Source organism: Clarias gariepinus, chromosome 2 (genome assembly GCF_024256425.1).
Source record: "Clarias gariepinus isolate MV-2021 ecotype Netherlands chromosome 2, CGAR_prim_01v2, whole genome shotgun sequence".
NCBI classification, from domain to species: Eukaryota; Metazoa; Chordata; class Actinopteri; order Siluriformes; family Clariidae; genus Clarias; species Clarias gariepinus.
In genome coordinates, this window is record NC_071101.1 from 44,151,875 (window position 1) to 44,174,932 (window position 23,058).

Consider the following 23,058-nt stretch of genomic DNA (forward strand, 5'->3'; position numbering starts at 1 on the left):
TGCGATATGCAGTGAAATGCTTACATGAAAGCCAGTGACCTTAAAAAGAGAATTAAATCTTATAATAAGAAATAGATATGAATAAAAGAAAATTTAAATTTAACTAGGATAAAAATAGAAGTATACTGTACATAAAATAGAAATAAAAATAGAAATAAATATATACTGTACAATAGAGCATTTAAAAAAATGAAATTTGGTGGAAAAAATATGGTGTTCAAATTTGCAATATGCATACATGTAAGTGTAGATGTGCGTGAATTTGTCCATAATGTCCATTGATGTTAAAAGATTGTATTAGTTCTGCATGGTGGTATGGTTAAGAGCCCTTATCGCCTGTGGGAAGAAGCTCCTCCTCAGTCTCTCTGTGTTGGCCTTCAGGGAGCGAAAGCGCTTTCCTGACGGCAACAGAAAAAACATTCCATTGTTGGGATGGCTGAGGTCCTTCACTATCTTCCTGGCCTTGGTCCAGCACTGCCTGCTGTAGATTGAGTGCAGGTCAGGGAGCTCTGTGCGGATGGTGCGCTCAGCTGTTCGCACAACCCTCTGTAGAGCTCGTCTGTCCTGCATGGATGGCTGAGGTCCTTCACGATCTTCCTGGCCTTGGTCCAGCACCGCTTGATGGTACAGACGCTGCCGGGCCTTTTTTACCACGGTGTTGATGTGACAGGACCATGACAGGTCCTGTGTGATGTGAACACTGAGGTATCTGAAGCTGTCCACTCTCTCCACTGGGCTCCTGTTGAGGACGGGGGTCTGGTAATTCCTCTCCTGCTTTGTACTGAAGTCCACTATCAGCTCCTTTGTCTTGCTGACATTCAGGAGCAGATTGTTCCTCTGGCACCAGTTCTCCAGATTTCCAATCTCCTTCAGGTAGGCTGACTCAGCATTGTTCATGATCAGCTTGGTGGTGAGTGTGGAGGGAATTATGGTATTAAATGCAGAGCTGTAGTCGATAAAGAGAAGCATTTTAACATAATTCCCTCTCCAGTGTGAGTGTCCAGGTGAGTGTAGGAGATGGGAGATTGCATCATCTGTGAAACGGTTCGGACGGTATGCAAACTGTAGTGGGTCCAGTGTGTCTGGTAGTGAAGAAATGATAAAGTCTCTGACCAGGCGTTCAAAGCACTTCATCACTACTGAGGTGAGGGCTAGAGGGCGATAATCGTTGAGGGAAGCAGGATGCGGTTTCTTTGGGACAGGAACAATGATGGACTCTTTGAAGCATGTGGGGATCACTGACTGAGATAAAGAGATGTTTAATATCTCAGTGAACACAGCTGCTAGCTGGTCTGCGCAGGCTCTGAGAATACGGCCTGAGATGCCGTCTGGTCCTGCTGCCTTCCTGGCGTTCACTCTCTTGAAGGCTCTCCTCACGTCGCGCTCGGTGATGATGAACGCGCTTCCGGTGCTGCAGGTGTCTTCCTGTCTGTAGCCGTTAGCGCCACTAGCATCGCTAGCGTCTTTAGCTGCAGCCTCGAAGCGAGCATAGAATGTGTTCAGCTCATCTGCCAGAGTCACGTTTGCATTCCTCATACCGTTTGTTGGTGCCTTATAGTCCGTTATTGTCCTTAGTCGCTGCCACAGGCTCCTAGAGTCACTCTGTTGGAGTTGTGACTCTAGTTTCCTCCCATTGCGCTGCTTCGCCTCTTTTACCACCTTCTGGACATTATATAATGCGGACTTGTACGGGTCTATATCCCCCCGACGCAAGTCCCGTGTTGTAGGCAGCGGTGTGAGATCTCAGAGCATTGCGGATGGTTTTATCCACCCACAGCTTCTGATTGGGAAACGTTCTGTTCTGTTTTGGAGTTTTTTCTCCACGGTATGATCCGCTAGTTTCCCGATGAATCCCACAACCGCTTCCGTAAAGACACTGATGTCATTGGAGCTGTTTCTGAACATGTCCCAATCTGCGTCATCGAGTGCGTTCTGTAACGCGGCCACCGATTGGTCCATCCAGTGCGCGACCTCCCTCTAAACCGGAACTTCCTGTTTCAGCCTTTGTTTGTATTTTGGCCCCGCGTCCTATCCATGCGGTGAACCGAGAAGAACTCGGCCGGCTGGATGGCGTGGTCTGGCACTGCTGGGTTCAGCCATGTCTCGGTGAAGCAGAGGGGATTGCAGTCACAAATGTCTCTCTGGAACTTTATCCTGGCCCTGAGGTCACCGAGTATGTTCTCCAGTGACTGGACATTGGCGAGCAGGATGCTAGGCAGAGGTGTGCGGTGTGCACGGGCTCTCAACCTGTTCCTGACGCTGGCTCGTTTCCCTCGGGGCCGCCGCTTCGCGTCGCGTCCTTTATTCTCCCTCAAGATCTCACTTAGCCAGCTCGGATCCGGAATGTCGAATTGTAAGTACATTGTATACCAATAGAAACAAGGGTGTCTCTATCGTACCTAATGTACTTAATGGTGATAAATTGACTGGTTTTGAAAACTAACTTAAAAAACAAAAACAAAGAAGAGGGGGTTGGAGCAGTCAGGATGGCAGCCGACCTCACCGGTGCCATCTTGTCATTTCAACGCTACCTGTCTGTCTGTCTGTTCTTGTACACTACCGATCAAACATGCCTTCTTACTCCATGGTCTTTCCTGATTGATATATTTTATACATCAATACTGAAAGCATGCAAAATATGCAATTTCTACCTTTGAACAGTTAACATTGAGATGTATCTGGTACTTCTGCTCTGTAAAGCCTTCATAACAGCTCTAATCTGAGGTGCTGTTTTTTAATTGATGGTTTCTGAGGCTGGTAACTCTACATAAACTTCTCCTCTGCAGCAGAGTTAAGTTTGGGATGGTCTTTGTGAGACCCAGTTTCATCATGGAGCTTGATGGGTTTTGCAAATGCACTTGACAGTATAGTCCTTACAAGATATGTTCCAGAACAGATGACCAGATAGACCTAAAAAATGAAGTGATTTCTGCTGAGATTATTGCTTGGGAGATGTAGGTGCATTTTTTGCTAAACGCTAACATGATATGCATGTAAAATTAAGAAAGATATGGTCCTCTGGGCCTATAAAAAAAATAAAAAATAAAAAAAAATATCGGTCTTCACAGCACAATCAGTCCAATGTATGACCTTCTTTAAGTGCCAAAGTTTGTGGACAAAAAGAATGTATTGATAATAGTAGGAACAACGAGTAGACAAATAAATACTATTTTAAACACTTCCAACAGCACAACACACTGCATTATGCACAAATACTGGGAAACAGTTTTACACTGTGGGGGTGAGAGCAAAACATATTTAGAGGCTTTTGACCCAGCCAATAACAAGAGAAATAAATCTAAAATTTATCTCATTTACACGAGTGAAAAAGATTATTGAGTTTCATTTGAAATTTAAATGTCTCTCATCATTTGTCACACTCATGGTCAAGTGTTAATCCACAGAACACAAACTACACAATGCTCACATGTTCTTTTAACTGAAAACAAATCTTATGAAGGTTTTGCAGGAATTTTACTACAATATAACAGGAGATAGAACATGTCTAGTCTGTTTTTATCTTGTGTTCCTCTGCAGCACTGAAACTCTGCATGTATTTCACTCTGAACAGATAAACACACTTCCGCTTTAGTGACACGCAACCAAAGGGACCAACTGCTGCTGGAGGAAGTGACAGTGTGAACACACCACATGGGTAAGCAGTTTAGTGACATCATCCCCACATTCTGTGAACAGTGTACACACACCCAACGAGGGCAGGACTGGGACGAAAAAACGGCCCTGGCATTTTTGGCCATTGCGGCCCACCATGATTATTTAAACAATATGCTGAGGCATATGACACATCAAAGGATATATGTGCTTACTTTTTTGTTTCAAACATTAAACCACAGTAACCTGCATGGAAGTAAATAACCTTTGTAAAAAATTATTTCAGCACATAATATGATTTTCGCACATTTTGCTGCTTCCACTTGTAGGCTTTTGCGTCTTTTCTCCCGCAGCTTCTCTGCACCCCTTGCTCTTTTCTCTCTTTTCTGGTTCATCCATTGTTAAAGACGGACTTATCTCAAACTCTGGTCATACTCTAAATAAAAGATTTTGTCTGAGATTTTCATTGTCCTTTAAGACTGTCAACCTATGGGCCGCGATTCGTGTCTCGTTGCAATAATAAATAATTTGGCCCAATAAACTTTTTCAAAAATATTAAATTATGGCTGACAGCCCCAGCCCAAAAATGTGCGTCGGCCCACCGGGCATTGCCTGGTATGCCCTATGGTCAGTCCAGGCCTGTACCCCAGTGATCTTTAAAATGATTGGCTTTAAATCTTGTAGTATAAGCAGATGTACGACCCTGTAAGAACCTCCATGAGTATTTTACTGTAGACCAAAGTTAGTACAACAAATATTTAGCTGTAAAATATTTGTTTTTATTTAAATCTAGATAATAAATTGGGCATTTAGCGCAATATACAGATACAGTCATAAGAGAGATAGAGAGAGACAGGGAGAGAGAGACTCCCCTTCGATGATATGGAGAAAAAGATTTCTTTTTTTTTCCTTTTTTTTTTGACAAGCATCAAGACATCACCAATTAAGAGGCAAACCTGTACAGTACATATTCACAGTATTATGAATGAACTGTGGTTTATTCTGTAGCATTTTATAGTGGGATTGATTTTACTAATTGCTTTTCTGTACAAAGTTTCAGTAGGTGGACAAGCAGTGGTTTGTGCATTTGCTGGCTTTTACTGCTGAATGGCGCTATATAACTATAGACTGAGACTTCACACCTTAGTTCGTTCTCTCCAGGATTATCATCTAGAGCCGCACGTAGTTGCAGATAAAATTAAGTAAAACATTGCAACTAAACAAATTCATAATCACAGTAGTAACATTCCAGTACAAATTTATAATTTAAATTAAATTATTAATTTATGTTTTTCCAATTTGTAATAGATTTATTACATTAAATAAATGAAACTAAATGACCATAAAATTAAAACATTGTCAGATTAATGTGCAAAAACTATTTAATAAACCTATATACGTAACCTACATAGCCTTTATAAGACTCTACTTTTATTTAGGTGCGCTCACAATGATAAAAAATCGTTAAATAAAGAAAGTAAACAGGGTTCTGTATTGTTTTCGGTGAACTTGAGCACATCAGAAAATGAACTGAAATTCTGTGTATACTCGAAATTAAAAAGGAGGATCACGATGCTCAACGCCCCGAGCCCAAACCTTGTTTAAACTAAAGTAACAAATATTTGAAGTGGATAACAATAGCCCATATTTATTAAAGCATCCTGCATTTATGTTTAGGTGTGCCCGCTGCCACTGTTCTTATACAGCTCTTTATCGGAGTAAATCATTCAGTAACCAACCTGTAAATTTTCATGTAATAGAGGTACATCTGTATGAATAAATTGTTTACATGTATGTATCATAAGCTATTGATCAATGATTTATGTAAACGACTCAGTTCAGATGTAAGTAAATGCTCATTGCTGCGCTGTTTGGGGGAGGGACGTGCTCATGACGTCTGATCTGCTTTCTTTGTGTTTTGATGTATGTGTGTGTGTGTGTGTGTGTGTGTGTGTGTGTGTCTGTGTGTGTTGAGAGGTGTTAATAGTGGATTATTCAGTGAAACAGAAGCTTTGCTAAAAAAAAGGTGGGCACATCAGTCACTTTACCCCAAATGAAAGGGAGTAAAATGAATAAACCGAGATGCGTGTTTCTTAGCCCCACCCCCGTGAACACGGATTATTTAGAGAAAAGTCATCATAACATGCCTTCTATTGTTTTTAATCACTCAATACACAACCCGTGATTTGTATCCTATTTTAGAGAAGGAAAATACAAGTAGAATCTTTTTTTGTTATTTATTTAAATTTTTTATAAAATATTAACTTTCAATATTTTATAAAAATACCAAAGAAAATGATTGTGTATAGAGTGATTATAACCAATACAATTTATGTTATGATAAGAAAAATCTCCATTTCTTCTATTCCAGTAAAACAGTAATAATGTCACCAGTTATTTCCACAAATTTAAAAAGAGTCCCGAATCACTGCAGGTCTTCAGAATCCAGGTCTTAAAGTGTGGAGAGGTGTATTTCAGTTTCTCTGAATGTATAGGTGAAAACAGCTGATTCACACCTGGGGAGGGTGAATAATTTGCATTTGAATGTTGCCTGCCATTGTAAAGCGCACACAGTAACACTAAAAGAACAAAATCCCAGGATTAATAGGAATAAGAGCCCCTGATTATACGGCATAAATATTAATAAATATTACAACAAAATTCCTCCTCGCTTGGGAAAACTTTGTGTGCGATTAAGCGCTGATTGGACTACGTACAAAATGAAAGCGGAGGAGATAAACAACAATAACCCATGTTTAGAAAAAAAGTTTTATTTCGACTATATAAAATAATCCTGCATCTATTTTTAGGTGTCACAATGACGAAAAAAACTGTATGATTTTGTAAAATAATGAAAGTAAACAGGGTGCGCTATTCTGTGTTGTTTTCGGTGAACTTGTGCATTTTTTCCCTGCTTTCCCAAATCCTCCTCCTATTCTGTAATCGAGTCACACTGTCTTCAGGTAATGCCATGTCATAGCAATATACAATGTCATCTGTTGCGCTTCGAATTTGCCATGTCTTTATTAACGTATTAACTAATGTCTCTTTGGTCACTTTGGTTTTCTGGCCCAGAGGACTCAGGACATTTCTCCGCTCTGCCAGCAGAGGTCACTCTCTCACATAAGCCAAAAAATAAGCATACTGTATTTAAAACAAGTATGTATAAAAGTTGATACAGAAGATATTTTATATGACATTTATGGAAGGAGTTTACAAAAAAGTCTCTAGGACAGAAGAGTTTGTGAAATAATCTGCTTTTGTGTCACTTTAATTTCAAGATGAAGAAAAAAGTGAGTCTGGTTAGGGAATGACTCTTACTGGCTACAATCCACACACACCACATACAATACAACACACACACCCCTACACACACTACACATACTGAGACTGGTACAGATTAAATGTAAATTCATCAAATGAATTTATAATCAGTGTTTAAATCATATAGAGGACTATAACTGAGTGGAAAGATCAGAAAAAAATTATGTTTATTACACTAGAGGGCGAAATAGAGCAATAAAGTAATAATTAAATGTGTAGGTGACAATCTGGTCTGTTAATCAGGTGTGAGTTGTTATCTGGTCGATCTACAACATCAGATTAATCTGTCATGAGATTATCACTGAAGTAGCATTGTGTATAAAAATGAGTCATTTACCTTCAACAGTGAGTCTGACGTATCTGTATTCACCACCTTCAACACTACACCTGTAATCTCCTTCATCCTCTACAGTCAGGTGTGATATGAGCAGAGAGAGATTTCCTGAAGAGTGATCATTAACCACCTGAAATCTGCCTTTGTACTGATCACTCTCAGGAGAAATCACTATTGTGTATTTCTCTCATGTGAATGTCCCAGGTGTTCTGTGGAGGTCAGTGCAGGAGCAGGGCAGCAGTACTGAGTCTCCTGTGTATGCAGTGATGAGTTTTGTCTCTCCGGATCGTTCCAGTGTGCAGCCTGTAGGAACACACACATTAACAGACATCAGCATCTGCAACATCTGTACAGAACTAAACCCAACCTGTACTCACTAACGTTCACAAGGGGAATGGAATTAAAATATGAAAATGTGAAAAGATAACATGCTCTAAATAGATATATTGTAAATACAGTTACAAGTGCAGTGTTTGTTTGTTTGTTTGTTTTAATAAACTTTGCCCTAAAGGTCCACAGATAGTTCACACACATATACTGTAGATGTATCCATTTTAAATGACTGGCCAGTACATGACAGGACCCAAGCCAATTGGTGATGTGTCTCTGCCTGACCCATGCTACCTGTGATGATGCAGTGAATTTAGCCCCGCCCTGTTAACTTCCATATACATTGTAATAAATCATGACTTTGGTCTATGAAAAAAATCTGCGCTTGTCTCCTCAGGTTTTTTTCCAGAAAATATTGGGGTGAAAGCTTACACAGGATTAGTATAAAATGTTGTTCTTGTGTATAATTCTTGTTTATTCTTTTTCAATACACTTTGCATTGGTACGTGATTACTGTATTCACTCTTTGCGTTCTCTTTGTAAGTGTATATGCACTGATTACGATTTTAACACTCATGATACAGTTTTGGTGTTTCAGTGCAATTTTGTTCTAAACATTATTGTGTGTGTGTGTGTGTGTGTGTGCATTTACTACCAATAACATTTTAAAGTTTTTTTTTTTAAGAAAAGCTTTTATTTGTCACATATACATTCCCATTTCTATAGTTTATATATAGTGATATATTTAGATTTAAGATGTTTGACTTAAATAATCCCTGCACTGTAATACTGTATTTTTTTAAATATATTTTTTTATTCTTACTTCAGTGGGCAAAAAGCAGCTCTCTACACTACCTTCCATAATGTCTGACAGGGGATTTTACCCTTACATTGTTGTCAGAGCATTAGTCAGAGTGAGAGGTGCGGCCCCTTAATGCCAGGGTGCTGTAGCACTCTCAGCATCCCTACTTTCCCCAGTTATTGCTTAGAATCTCAAACATTACTGTCACGCTCTCAGCGTGCTGCGCTGATCAAGGACCGCTTTCGTCTTTTGACATTTCCCTTCTTACGCTGTCATGCTCTTCACCACTCTGGTTTGTTTTTCCCACGCCAACATCTCTCCTCACACGCCCCCGGACCGCCCCGCCGGCACACTGGTTTCTCATCTGACGCTGATTTCTTCCGGCTTATAAGGAGACGCAGTGCGCGAGCGCGCCGTTGGATTATTGTGTGTTTTTTGCCGCAGTTTTCTCGCGTTCAAGTTCATAATTCTCTTCACGTTATCGACCTCGCTTTGTTTCTCGTTTTTGCCTCTTGTCTCACGTCTGGGATTCATCACCACACTCGGATTTAACGGCTTTGAACTTTGACTTTCGTTTCTCGACTACGGCCCTGCTTTGTGTTTGTTTTGGCTCGTCGCCCCCGCTGACAGATTACACGGCTTTGAACTTCCGCTCTCGTCCCTCGACTACGACCCAGCTTCGCCCCGTTTCAGCTCGACGCCCTCTGCCGACAGTTCACACGGTTTTGAACTCTCCCTTTCGCCCTTCTACTACCACGCTGCCTCCCATCTCTTCTAGTCGCACAGCTCGCCCAACGCCTTACATAACCACCTGCTTCTCTGCACCTGGATCCATCTTTCTGCCTGCTCGTTTCGCCACCCCCTGACAGAATAATCCAGCCAAGTTATGGATCCAGCAGAGTACGACAGGATGAGAGTGGCTTTTAAGAACCAGGGCACTTGTCTCGGGAAGCAGCAGCAAGAGCTCCTCACCACAAGGCAAACTCTCGCCAGCCTCACCACAGAGATGCAAAAACTCAGCACGATCCACAAGCTCTGAAGCCCAGCGCGAACCACGCTTGCCAGCCCCACCCACCTATGGAGGGGAGCCAGGTACATGCAGATCTTTTCTCTCCCAGTGTTCACTGATTTTTAAGCTACAAGCCTCCACCTTCTTCTCAGAACAGTCGCGGGTGGCCTACGTCATCACTCTCCTTACAGGCAGTGGGCCCTCTGGGAAGCTCGCAATCCATGTTGCTATGACATGGTGCCTTCTCCAAGGAGATGAAGAGGGTTTTTGACCATTCTCATGTTGGAAGGGAGGCTGGGAGCAGGCTGTTGAGGCTCCGCCAGGGAGCCCGCTCCACTTATGATTACGCCATCGAATTTCGGACCCTCGCCATCACCTTCTCCTCCGAGACGGACTGATCAGGAAGTGCCTATGCGGCTAGATAGGACCCGAATCTCCGAGTAGGAGATTCTGCTCCAGTTAAGCCTAAGGCCCTTCCGGACATCTCTAATGTTCGCGCTGAATACCACGATCTCAAGTTAGTCTTCAACAAGACTCCAACCTCACTCCCTCCGCACCGACCCCATGACTGTCCTATTAACCTCCATCCAGGTACCTTCCCTCCAAAGGGCCGTCTCTACTCTGTCACGTGCCAAGAGCAAGGAGCCATAAACGAATACATCACGGGGGCCCTCGCCGCTGGCATCATCCGACCGTCCTCCTTACCCACAGGAGCGGGGTTCTTCTTTGTTAAAAAGAAAGATGGGTCCTCTTCGCCAAGCTAAAGAGAAGGTTCACCTCAGCTCCTATACTAATCATCCCCGACCCTTCCCGCCAATTCGTAGTGAAGGTGGATGCATCCAACACTGGTGCCGGAGGGATCTTGTCCCAAAGGTATAGGGATAAAGGAATAACAAGCTGCACCCCTGTTCCTTTTTTTTTTCCATTGTCTGTCCCCCGGCCGAGAGGAACTACGATGTGGGCGATCGAGAGCTACTAGCCATCAAGCTAGCGCTAGAAGAATGGAGGCACTGGCTGGAGGAACCCGAGCTCCCATTTCTAATATAGACTGATCACAGGAACCTCGAATACCTACATAAGGCCAAGAGGCTTAATGCCCGACAGGCTCGCTGGTCCCTCTTCTTCTCCCGGTTCAACTTTGTCCTGGCTCCAAAAACACCAAGCCTGATGCTCTATCATGCCAGTTCTCATTTCCCCATGACTATACGCCATCCGACACTATCCCGCCCTCACGTTGTTTGGTAGCTGCCGCGGAACTGGACATAGAGGCGAAGGTTAAGCAGGCATTGACTCAGGAGCCCGGCCCAAGCAGTGTCCCTCCAGATCGTCTCTTCGTTCCCCTCTGTCTACCCTCACAGGTCCTGGAATGGGGCCATGGATCCAAGCTGTCCTGTCGCCCAGGCTCTGCTCGGACACTCTTTATCCTTCAACAGCGCTTTTGGTGGCCCACGATGGGGAGGGACGTTTCCAGCTTTGTGGCAGCCTGCGACATCTGCACCTGCTGCAAACACAACAACCACCCACCGTCCGGCCTTCTCAGACCCTTGCCCATACCTCATCGGCCCTGGTCGCATGTCTCGCTGGATTTCATAATGGGTCTACCCTCATCCGATGGGAACACCTGTATCATGACCATCGTTGACCGTTTCTCCAAGTCCGTCCACTTGGTTCCACTCCGCAAGGTTCCCTCTGCCAAGGAAACTACTGAGCAGCTAATCCTCCATGTTTTCCGTCTCCACGGTCTCCCCACTGACATAGTATCAGATCGTAGCCCTCAGTTCACCTCACACTTCTGGAGAGCTTTTTGTAAACTCATCGGGGCCACCCCTTTGCCGTCAGCCGCCACGGGCCTCTCTCCATCCAGTGCTGTTTGGGCTACCAACCACCGCTGTTTCCCTCTCAAGAGGAGGAAGTAGAGGTCCCCTCAGTGCAACATTTTGTCCGCCGCTGCAAACAGACGTGGTTACGAGCCAGACGATCCCTACTGCAAGCATCCAGGTCGTACAAGAGACAGGCTGACCGCCACCGCTCCAAGACTCCCAGGTATCACGTGGGAGAAAGAGTCATGCTCGTCTCCAGGGACATCCCCCTAAGGACACTTTCCCGCAAGCTCTCACCACGTTTCATCGGTCCATTTACAATAACCAAGGTAATCAATCCGTGCACCGTCCGACTTTTACTCCCTTTATCCATGCGACGCATTCATCCTACCTTTCACGTGTCCCAGCTACAACGCATCGCAAACTGTCCTCTAAGTCCACCCAGAATGCCAAAAGCATTTATAATGAATTCTTTTTGCACAATAACGTCTTTTGACACAATAAACACTTCACCTTAATTGCATGAATATGCCATATAAATAAACATGTAAATAATGTGAATGCATGTGAATGATCCAGCAAATTTGTGTCTGGGGCTTTAATGGATATTTATCTGTCTTTGGGATGGGGTGTGGGGTTGTAGACTGGTCTCTATGGCTGAAGTTACAGTGTGGGTGCTGGTGCCAGATGCATCAGTTTTGGTGTTTCTGGAGCTGCAGCCTGATGTGGTCTTCCACTGTTGTGAACCACAACAACACAATCTGACTGTACACTTCATTTCCTCTGTCTGTATGACTTTTTATTCATCCAACACCTTTTAATTGCATGGTCTTTCCTGTTATTTCTTTCTACATTGTAGAATGTATCTGCTACTTATGCTCTTATGCTTAACACCTTCATAACGGCTCTTATCTGAGGTGTTGTAAATTGTTGAGTGTAAGGGCCCGCCACTAGAGGGCACTGTTTTTATTTTGTAGTTTTTGTTGGCCGACTCAGTTTCCCAGCAGGCACCTCGGTCAGGTGATGCGAGTGCACACCTGAACCGAGGTAGCCATCAATCAATCTATAAATAGCTGTTTAGACTGGGAAACTGGGTCGAGCATTTTTGGTAACACCACTGTCATTTGTGTGGGCATTTTGTTCTGTTTTGTTTTGTTATTTGTTTAGTTTGTACTTTGAGTTTAGTTGTGTTGACTTGGGCTCTCTTATTGGCAATGTTTCTGTGTATCTTGTCTGTGTTAGTGGAGCTGATTCAGTCCTGTCCTCCTGTTGTTCTTGTGTTTAGCTAGAGCAGGTAAGGTAGGTGTGTGTGTGGCTAGGAGCATGTTTAGCTAAAGTCTAGGTTGAGTTACAGTAACTAGCATGCTTCTAGCCATAGCCCCTGTGTGTCTCTAGCTGTCCTGTGTTTCCTACTTCCCTAGTTGCCCAGTGTGCCTAGCCTTTGACGTGATCTCAGCCTAGCCTTTGACGTGATCTCAGCCTAGCCTTTGACGGTCCCCTAGCCTAGCCTTTGACGGTCCCCTAGCCTAGCCTTTGACGGTCCCCTAGCCTAGCCTTTGACGGTCCCCTAGCCTAGCCTTTGACGGTCCCCTAGCCTAGCCACTGGGTATTCCTTGTCTGTGTTTCTGTGCCCCCATTCCCTAGTGTGTGTTAAGCTATTAGGTAAGTGTAGCTTAGTGCATGTTGGGGCTAAAGACATGCTTAGCTAGGTGTATGTGTAGCTAACTGCCATGGTTAAGCACTGCTTAACCATGTTTAGCTAAAAGCCATGCCTAGCTGATTGCCATGTCTTTAGCCCTCGTCCCGTCCCTCTCTTGGTCCCTTCTCTCTAGTGTCTCCCTTCTCTCTAGTGTCCAGTTTCAGCTCCACGCATAGTTTGTGTCCTGTTATGTGTTTGTCTCCCCCTGCCTGTGTCTCGCCACAGGACGTGTTTTGTGTCTCCCCCTGCCTGTGTCTCGCCACAGGACGTGTTTTGTGTCTCCCCCTGCCTGTGTCTCGCCACAGGGCGTGTTTTGTGTCTCCCCCTGCCTGTGTCTTGCCACAGGGCGTGTTTTGTGTCTCCCCCTGCCTGTGGCGAGACACAGGGCGTGTGTTTGTTCCCCAGTCTGTGTCTTGCCAGAGAGCCCCTGTTAGCACAGAGTTAAGTATTGTTTGAGTTTGTTTGTTCCTTTGTTTGTATCTTTATTTATACTTTGTTTAACCTTTATTAAAAGACTCTTTTTTGGGTACATTACCCCTCTGCCTCTATGCCTGCTCCTTCCGCACACGGCGTTCAACACCTGCCACAACACCCCGTTTGTGACAGAATGCTCGACCACCCAAGGCATAGCAGAGGGAGCTGGGACTTTAACGCGGCACCCTTCAAGCCTCACGTGAAGGCCACAGCTGCAGCACCCTTCGAGCCTCACGTGAAGGCCACAGCTGCAGCACCCTTCGAGCCTCACGTGGAGGCCACAGCTGCAGCACCCTTCGAGCCTCACGTGGAGGCCACAGCTGCAGCACCCTTCGAGCCTCACGTGGAGGCCACAGCTGCAGCAGCCTAGCCTTTGACGTGTCCTCAGCCTAGCCTTTGACGTGTCCTCAGCCTAGCCTTTGACGTGTCCTCAGCCTAGCCTTTGACGTGTCCTCAGCCTAGCCTTTGACGTGTCCTCAGCCTAGCCTTTGACGTGTCCTCAGCCTAGCCTTTGACGTGTCCTCAGCCTAGCCTTTGACGTGTCCTCAGCCTAGCCTTTGACGTGTCCTCAGCCTAGCCTTTGACGTGTCCTCAGCCTAGCCTTTGACGTGTCCTCAGCCTAGCCTTTGACGTGTCCTCAGCCTAGCCTTTGACGTGTCCTCAGCCTAGCCTTTGACGTGTCCTCAGCCTAGCCTTTGACGTGTCCTCAGCCTAGCCTTTGACGTGTCCTCAGCCTAGCCTTTGACGTGTCCTCAGCCTAGCCTTTGACGGTCCCCTAGCCTAGTCTCTGACGGTCCCCTAGCCTAGCCACTGGGTATCCCTTGTCTGTGTTTCTGTGCCCCCATTCCCTAGTGTGTGTTAAGCTATTAGGTAAGTGTAGCTTAGTGTATGTTGGGGCTAAAGACATGCTTAGCTAGGTGTATGTGTAGCTAACTGCCATGGTTAAGCACTGCTTAACCATGTTTAGCTAAAAGCCATGCCTAGCTGATTGCCATGTCTTTAGCCCTCGTCCCGTCCCTCTCTAGTGTCTCCCGTCCCTCTCTAGTGTCTCCCGTCCCTCTCTAGTGTCTCCCGTCCCTCTCTAGTGTCCAGTTTCAGCTCCACGCATAGTTTGTGTCCTGTTATGTGTTTGTCTCCCTGCCTGTGTCTCGCCACAGGGCGTGTGTTTGTTCCCCAGTCTGTGTCTTGCCAGAGAGCCCCTGTTAGCACAGAGTTAAATATTGTTTGAGTTTGTTTGTTCCTTTGTTTGTATCTTTATTTATACGTTGTTTAACCTTTATTAAAAGACTCTTTTTTTTGGGTACATTGGGGAGATTGAATTTAAGCAACGTAAACGTTAACACACTGAGCCTTTAGATTTTATGTGTAATTAGAAAAACTACACGTGTAGGGTCTTGTGTCATCTTATATTTTTTTTTATTTTTTAAATTTGTAGTAGATTTATTAACTTAAATAAATGAAACTAAATGACCATAAAATTAAATCATTGTCAGATTAATGTGCAAAAAACTATATAATAAACCTATATAACCTACATAGCCTTTATAAGACTCTACTTTTATTTAGGTGCGCTCACAATGATGAAAAAACTTTAAACAAAGAAAGTAAACAGGGTTCTGTATTGTTTTCGGTGAACTTAAGCACATCAGAAAATGAACTAATATTCTGTGTATACTCGCCCCAGAGACATAAATAATATATACTTATAGAAAGCGAAATATCTGCTTTTATATAAACTAATAAAAAAAACATTTTCGATTATGTAATTCGTATGGAAAGTGAATTACAGGCGCGTTTACTGGTGCGGAGACGATGAGATGACATGATCACCATCAGCACAGCCGAAACCAAAGACATCACTAATTTATCAATGAATTATTAAAATGGTCAGAGTGAGTTTCCTTGATGTTTTTCCCGAAGCATTCATAATCATTACTCTACTTCTGCCTGGGCGCTCTGGAAAACTTTATGCGTGCGGTTGAGCGCTGATGAGACTACGGAGGAAATTAAAGGAGGATCACGACGCTGAACGCCCTGAGCCCAAACCTCGTTTATACTAAATTCGCCGTCACCCTTGGCTTGCTCATCAGAGACATTTTATTCATTCATCTCATTATCTAGACAAATTTTTTTCTCACAAATACACAATTTATTATTATTTATTATTATTATAATTATTTTATATATATATATATATATATATTTTTTTTTTTTTTTTTTTTTACATGAATTTCTTACATTTTTGTGAAGCTGCTTTGAGACAATGACCATTGTTAAAAGCTATATAAATAAAATTGAATTGAATTAAATTAAATTAAATTAAATTAAATTAACAAATATTTGAAGAAGATAACAATAGCCCACATTTATAGAAGCATTTTTTTTTTTTTTTACTAAAAAAAAAACAATCCTGCATTTATGTTTAGGTGTGCCCGCTGCCACTGTTCTTATACGGCTCTTTATCGGAGTAAATTATGCAGTAACAAACCTGTAAATTTCCATGTAAAACAGGTACATCTGTATGAATAAATTGTTTAAATGTATGTTTCATGAGCTATTGATCAGTGATTTATGTAAACGACTCAGTTCAGATGTAAGTAAATGCTCATTGCTGCGCTGTTTGGGGGAGGGACGTGCTCATGACGTTTGATCTGCTTTCTTTGTGTTTTGGTGTGTGTGTGTGTGTGTGTGTGTGTTGAGAGGTGTTAATAAAGACATGGCAAATTCAAAGTGCAACAGATGAAGACATTAGATATTGCTATCACATGGCATTACCTGAAGACAGTGTGACTCGATTACAGAATAGGAGGAGGATTTGGGAAAGCAGGGAAAAATGCACAAGTTCACCGAAAACAACAGAGAATAGCGCACCCTGTTTACTTTCATTATTTTACAAAATCATACAGTTTTTTCGTCATTGTGACACCTAAAAATAGATGCAGGATTATTTTATATAGTCGAAATAAAACTTTTTTTCTAAACATGGGTTATTGTTGTTTATCTCCTCCGCTTTCATTTTGTACGTAGTCCAATCAGCGCTTAATCGCACACAAAGTTTTCCCGAGCGAGGAGGAATTTTGTTGTAATATTTATTAATATTTATGCCGTATAATCAGGGGCTCTTATTCCTATTAATCCTGGGATTTTGTTCTTTTAGTGTTACTGTGTGCGCTTTACAATGGCAGGCAACATTCAAATGCAAATTATTCACCCTCCCCAGGTGTGAATCAGCTGTTTTCACCTATACATTCAGAGAAACTGAAATACACCTCTCCACACTTTAAGACCTGGATTCTGAAGACCTGCAGTGATTCGGGACTCTTTTTAAATTTGTGGAAATAACTGGTGACATTATTACTGTTTTACTGGAATAGAAGAAATGGAGATTTTTCTTATCATAACATAAATTGTATTGGTTATAATCACTCTATACACAATCATTTTCTTTGGTATTTTTATAAAATATTGAAAGTTAATATTTTATAAAAAAATAAAATAAATAACAAAAAAAGATTCCACTTGTATTTTCCTTTTCTAAAATAGCATAAAAATCACGGCTTGTGTATAGAGTGATTAAAAAAGATACAAGGGGCCTCTGAGTGGCGCAGTGGTATCCGGAAATTGCTGGTTTAAACCCCGGGTGATGCTGTTTCCCTTTCACAGCCGGAGGCACAGAGAGAGCTGATTGGCCGAGCTCTCTCAGGGAGGAGGGATGAGAGGTACTCGCGCTCCCACATTAATCACGGCTCTACATCCAATCAGGGGTGTCTGTGAGCTCGCGCACGCGGAAGGAGCGACTAGCGACTTTCCTCCGAATGTGTTACTCCGCCCCTAATGGTGCGTGAGCAAGCAGTTCGAAAAGATGCGGTTGGCTGACGTCACGCAGTTCGGATAGTCTTCGCTCTCCCAGCTGAATGGTAGTAGTAGCCTTAATGTGGGAGCCCCCTAGTGACGGGGAGGAATTGGCCATGACTAAATTAAGGAGAAAATCAGGATTTGGGGTAAAGTGACTGATGTCTTCTTCTTCTTCGGTTTCACCGAAAAATCCACTATTAACGTATTAACTAATGTCTATTTGGTCACTTTGGTTTTCTGGCCCAGAGGACTCAGGACATTTCTCCGCTCTGCCAGCAGAGGTCACTCTCTTACATAAGCCAGAAAATAAGCATACTGTATTTAAAACAAGTATGTATAAAAGTTGATACAGAAGATATTTTATATAACATTTATTTAAGGAGTTCACAGAAAAGTCTCTAGGACAGAAGAGTTTGTGAAATAACCTGCTTTTGTGTCACTTTAATTTCAAGATGAAGAAAAAAGTGAGTCTGGTTAGGGAATGACTCCTACTGGCTAAAATACACACACACCACATACAATACAACACACACACAGGCCTACACACACTACACAAACTGAGACTGGTACAGATTAAATGTAAATTATGCTCAATCAAATGAATTTATAATTAGTGTTTAAATCATATTAATGACGATAACTGAGTGGAAAGATCAGAAAAAAACTATTTATTACACTAGGGGGCAAAATAGAGCAATAAAGTGATAATTAAATGTGTAGGTGACGATCTGGTCTGTTAATCAGGTGTGAGTTTTTATCTGTTCGATCTACAACATCAGATTAATCTGTCATGAGATTATCACTGAAGTAGCATTGTGTATAAAAATGAGTCAGTAACCTTTAATAGTGAGTTTGACGTCTCTGTAATCACCACCTTCAACACTACACCTGTAATCTCTTTCATCCTCTACAGTCAGGTGTGATATGAGCAGAGAGAGATTTCCTGAAGAGTGACCATTAATCAGCTGAAATCTGTCTTTGTACTGCTCAGGAGATATCTCGACATATTTATCTGTTATGAGTTTCTCCCATGTGAATGTCCCAGGTGTGGTGTGGAGGTCAGTGCAGGAGCAGGGCAGCAGTACTGAGTCTCCTGTGTATGCAGTGATTTCTTTTCTCTCTCCGGATCGTTCCAGTCTGCAGCCTGTAGGAACACACACATTAACAGACATCAGCATCTGCAACATCTGTACAGAACTAAACCCAACCTGTACTGTTCAAAACTCACTAACGTTCACAAGGGGAATGGAATTAAAATATGAAAATGTGAAAAGATAACATGCTCTAAATAGATATATTGTAAATACAGTTACAAGTGCAGTGTTTGTTTGTTTGTTTGTTTTTTATAAACTTTGCCTTAAAGGTCCATAGATAGTTTACACACATATACTGTAGATGTATCCATTTTAAATGACTGGCCAGTACATGACAGGACCCAAGCCAATTCGTGATGTGTCTCTGCCTGACCCATGCTACCTGTGATGATGCAGTGAATTAACAGTGGTTACTCAATCGGAATGGTTATAACCATCGCGCTCACCACCGTGTAAAGACGACAGCAGCTAAAATGAATCAGTTGCAAAGTCATTCGTAAAATGGCCGCCAGGTGGCGCAAAGTGACATTTTCACTTGTCACAGTAAATACAACAGTGATGGTAATTTCCACATGAGTACTTTACACAACAAACATGAAAAATCTTAACCAGAGCTATTGATATTTACTGTACAATAATGAGTAAAAAAAAAAAAAAAACATTGGTTAAATGTTGTTTAGATCAGGTTCACTAGCTGACAATTTAATTTGTACAAAGTATAAACTGTTATATAGCATATCTCCGTATTTATTGTTATTTAAGTTCTGGGTTATTTCAGGTACTTGAAACACATTGTTGTGTTGCTCATGTTGGGTCATACGAAATGTAGTGGGTCATTTACAAATGAACACCTGGTTGGGTTATTTTGACCCAGCAACTGGTTTATTCATTATTCTTTCGATTCTCCAAATGGCAGCCTGCAAAATGTTTGAAACATTACTGTTATTGTGTCACAGGAGTTTTAAGAGTTGTTTAGACAGGAATGTGTGTGTATATAGCTAAAATTCACCAGTTATCAGTTATTAAAGATAGCATCTATTTAGAAAAAATTGCCCCAGCGATTTCTGAGCTTCAGGAAATCTCCCGGCGCTCTGCGCATAACACCGAACCAACTCATGTCGGAAAGAATTTATAAACGTTTTCTAAATGTGGGCTATTGTTTTTTTTTATTTATAACATTTGTTAATTTAATTTAAATGAGGTTTGGGCTCAGGACTTCCATTCGGCATCACCATCCCCCTCTTTAATTTACTAAGTAGTCTAAATCAGCGCTAAACCGCTGCATGGAGTTTTCTAGAACGCACCGGGCAGAAGTAGACTAATGATTATGAATAACGTCGGGAAAAATAGCAAGCAGACTGACTCTGACCATTTTAAAAAACGTTTGTGTTCATTTTCTGATGCGCTCAAGTTCACCAAAAACAATACAGAACAGCGCACCTTATTTGCTTTCAAACATTTACAAAATCATAAAGGTTTTTCATTACTGTGAGTGCGCTTAAATAAAAGTTGAGTCTGATAAAGGCTATGTAGTCTTATATAGTTTTATTATATAGTTTATGCACATTAATCTGAGTCCTCATCTGTTACATTTTTGAGGACAATAGTTTTTTCAGCCTGTCACGGCGTGCGCCCAAATCAATATCGCTCACTAGTTAGGCGTCCTCCCCTTTAGATATGCAAAGGAGCGGGGCCGCGGAATTAGGCACTTGAGCTGGTGAGCTATCCCTGCTAATGCTTGCACCCCGTGCTATAAAATACTTGGTGTTTGTTGGGTTACAGGGCATTTTACTACGCGGTGTGAGTGCGACGCGCGTGCAACAACGCGGAAGTGCGGCATGCAAGCGGGGCAAATGGAAGGCGCCCCAGGGACCAAATAAGCGAGAGGTGGGAGGGGCCGGTCCGGTCATAGCGGAGAGCAGAGTCAGCGCGAGCGGACGGAGGCAGGAGCTGCTGTGTGCGGATGGCCGTCGCAATCACACCGTGTAGTAAAATCCCCTGTAATCCAACAAACCCCAATTATTTTATAGCGCAGGGTGCATTAGCAAGGATAGCTTACCAGCGGTGCCTAATTCCGTCATGTCATGTGGGCATTATAAGATTTTCTTTGAAACTTCTAACTAAAAAGTGGCAGCTGGCACGACTAAAATAGACGCAGGTTAATTTTTTTCTGAAAAAAATCCTCCTCTTTAATTTCCTACAGCCTATTCAGCGCTTAACTGTACACAAAGTTTTCCTGGACGCGCGAGGAATTTTGTTGTGCTAAATAATATTTATGCAGTATAATCAGGGCCTCTTATTCCTATTAATCCTGGGTTGTTGTTCTTTTAGTGTCACTCTGTGTGCTTTACAATGCCAGAGAACATTCAAATGCAAATTATTCACCCTCCCCAGGTGTGAATCGTCTGTTCTCACCTATACATTCAGAGAAACTGAAATGCATCTCTCTCCACTTTAAAAACCTCCTGAATCTGAGGCTCTTCTGGAGACTTTCAGTGATTTAAATTTGTGTAATTTCAATCTTCTGGATTGTAGATTCTAAAGTTGACATTGTTACTTTTTTAAATCCTTGGAATGGAAGAAATTGAGATTTTCTTTATGATAGCATAAATCTCATTGTTTTAATCACTCTATACACAATAATAATCTTTGGTATTTTTATTAAAAAAATAAAAACGGGCATGTGGCTATCTTGGTTTATTAATCCTTGTGCCTGGTTTAGGTTTAGTATTCAGTGTGCACCATTTGTACATCTGTTATTTTACAACTACATCATAACACATCACCACTATATCATCAGGGGTTAAGTGACTGATGTGCCTAACATTTTTTAGCAAATCCTCTGTTTCACTGTTAATCCACGACTTTTCATGAGTATGTAAGACCGCGACACCTCTCTTACACACACACACAGCAGACCAAATCATTAGCACGTCCCTCCCACAAACAGCGCAGCCATTTACTTTCTTTCCATTTTACATTTTACAATTGCATCTGAACTGAGTCGTTTACATAAGTCACTGATCAATAGCTCATCATATCAATTTATTTATACAGATGTTCCTGTTTTACGTGGAAATGTACTGTTCCTGAATGATTGACTTTGACAGAGCCATAAGAACAGTGGCAGCTGGAACACCTAAAACAGATACAGGATTATTTTTTATAATCTAAATAAAAATGCTTCTCTAAACGTGGGCTATTGTTATTTACTTACAATATTTGTTAATTTAATTTAAATGGGGTTTAGGCTCCGTGATGTTGAGCATCGTGATCCTGCTCTTTACTTTAATACGTAGAATCAGCGTTTAACCGCACGCATAAAGTTTTGTTGTAACACGCATAATGTTTAAATTGTATTTCATAAGGGTTTGCCAGGGGTGGTACAGCGCAACTGGGGTCATTATTTACTATTAAAGAAAATTATGATGATTTGCCACGGCTCCCTGAATAGGCGACAAAGGGACAAAGCCGCCTATTCGTTCCGGCTGGCGATAATTAATGTTAATATGATCTCGGGCTTGCTCCATATTATAAAAGCAAGGCGCCGAGTTTAGTCCGAGGTCCGGGACTATGTGGTGTGGTGGAGAATAGGAGAATGGCATGCGAGTGGGGTGATGTGACGCGCCCCAGGGAACAAGGACACTGGAATTCCGCCCTTTGATCCCCGCGCTGAGGACAGCGCAAGAAAGATCTGTGCGAGCTCTGGCGGCACCTTCACTCCCGCGGCATCTGCCCCTCCCGCACCGTGCCCTCCTTTGCAGCCCCGCTGCCGAAGAGGAAAAGGCTGCGAGGACATTAGTGTTTTTACATCAGCCAGGACTCGTGCCAGCCATTGACAGAGGGAGAAGCGCTGTCACGTGGAGCATGCAGGAGCGCTGCCTCTGCGTGCTCTGTTCTGCCACTCCGCCCACCGCCACTTATCGTCAGCTGTGTGCCCGCATGCCAGTGTGGCACAGCCCCTGGAACTACACATGAACAACCTTTATCCCATTCTTTCCATTCTCCCTCCTTCAACCCTTTCCTACGCCATTTTACCTAAATAAATTACCCTTTTCCCGTAAGACCTCGCCTCGTGTCCGTGCTTTATGGTGCTGTCCGTGCAACGTGGGTCGAACCCATTACAGATCATAACAGTCTACTGCATTTCATTCTTATAATAACGCAAAAACACAAGCGGGGCTAAATGACCGACATCAGCTGATGCAGAAGAACGTTTTAATTTTATGGTCATTGTTTAATTTTATGGACAATGTTTTAAATTTTATGGTCATTTATTTCAGTTAATAAATCTACTATAAATTTAAAGAACACAAGAAATAAGAGGACACAAAAACCTACACGCTCCTTTTCTAATTACACGTGATAAAATCTAAAGCCTCACTGTGTTAACATTTATTTTGCTTAAATTTTTTTAATTTAATTTAAATTCTACATTTGTACTCTAATTTTAGCACTGTGATTATAAATTTATTTAACTACAGTGTTTCACTTTATCCGCTACTACAGTATGTGCTAAAGGAGCATGTCTCATTAATCCTGCAGAGAATGAACTAAGGCATGAGGTGTCAGTCTGTAGTTATATAGCGCCACTCAGTGGTAAAAGCAAGCAAATACACAAACCAAAATGCTGTCGCCGAGCGACGCGACGAAAAAACAAACCCTCCGATTAGGTAACCACTGTAGCCCCGCCCTGTTACCTTTC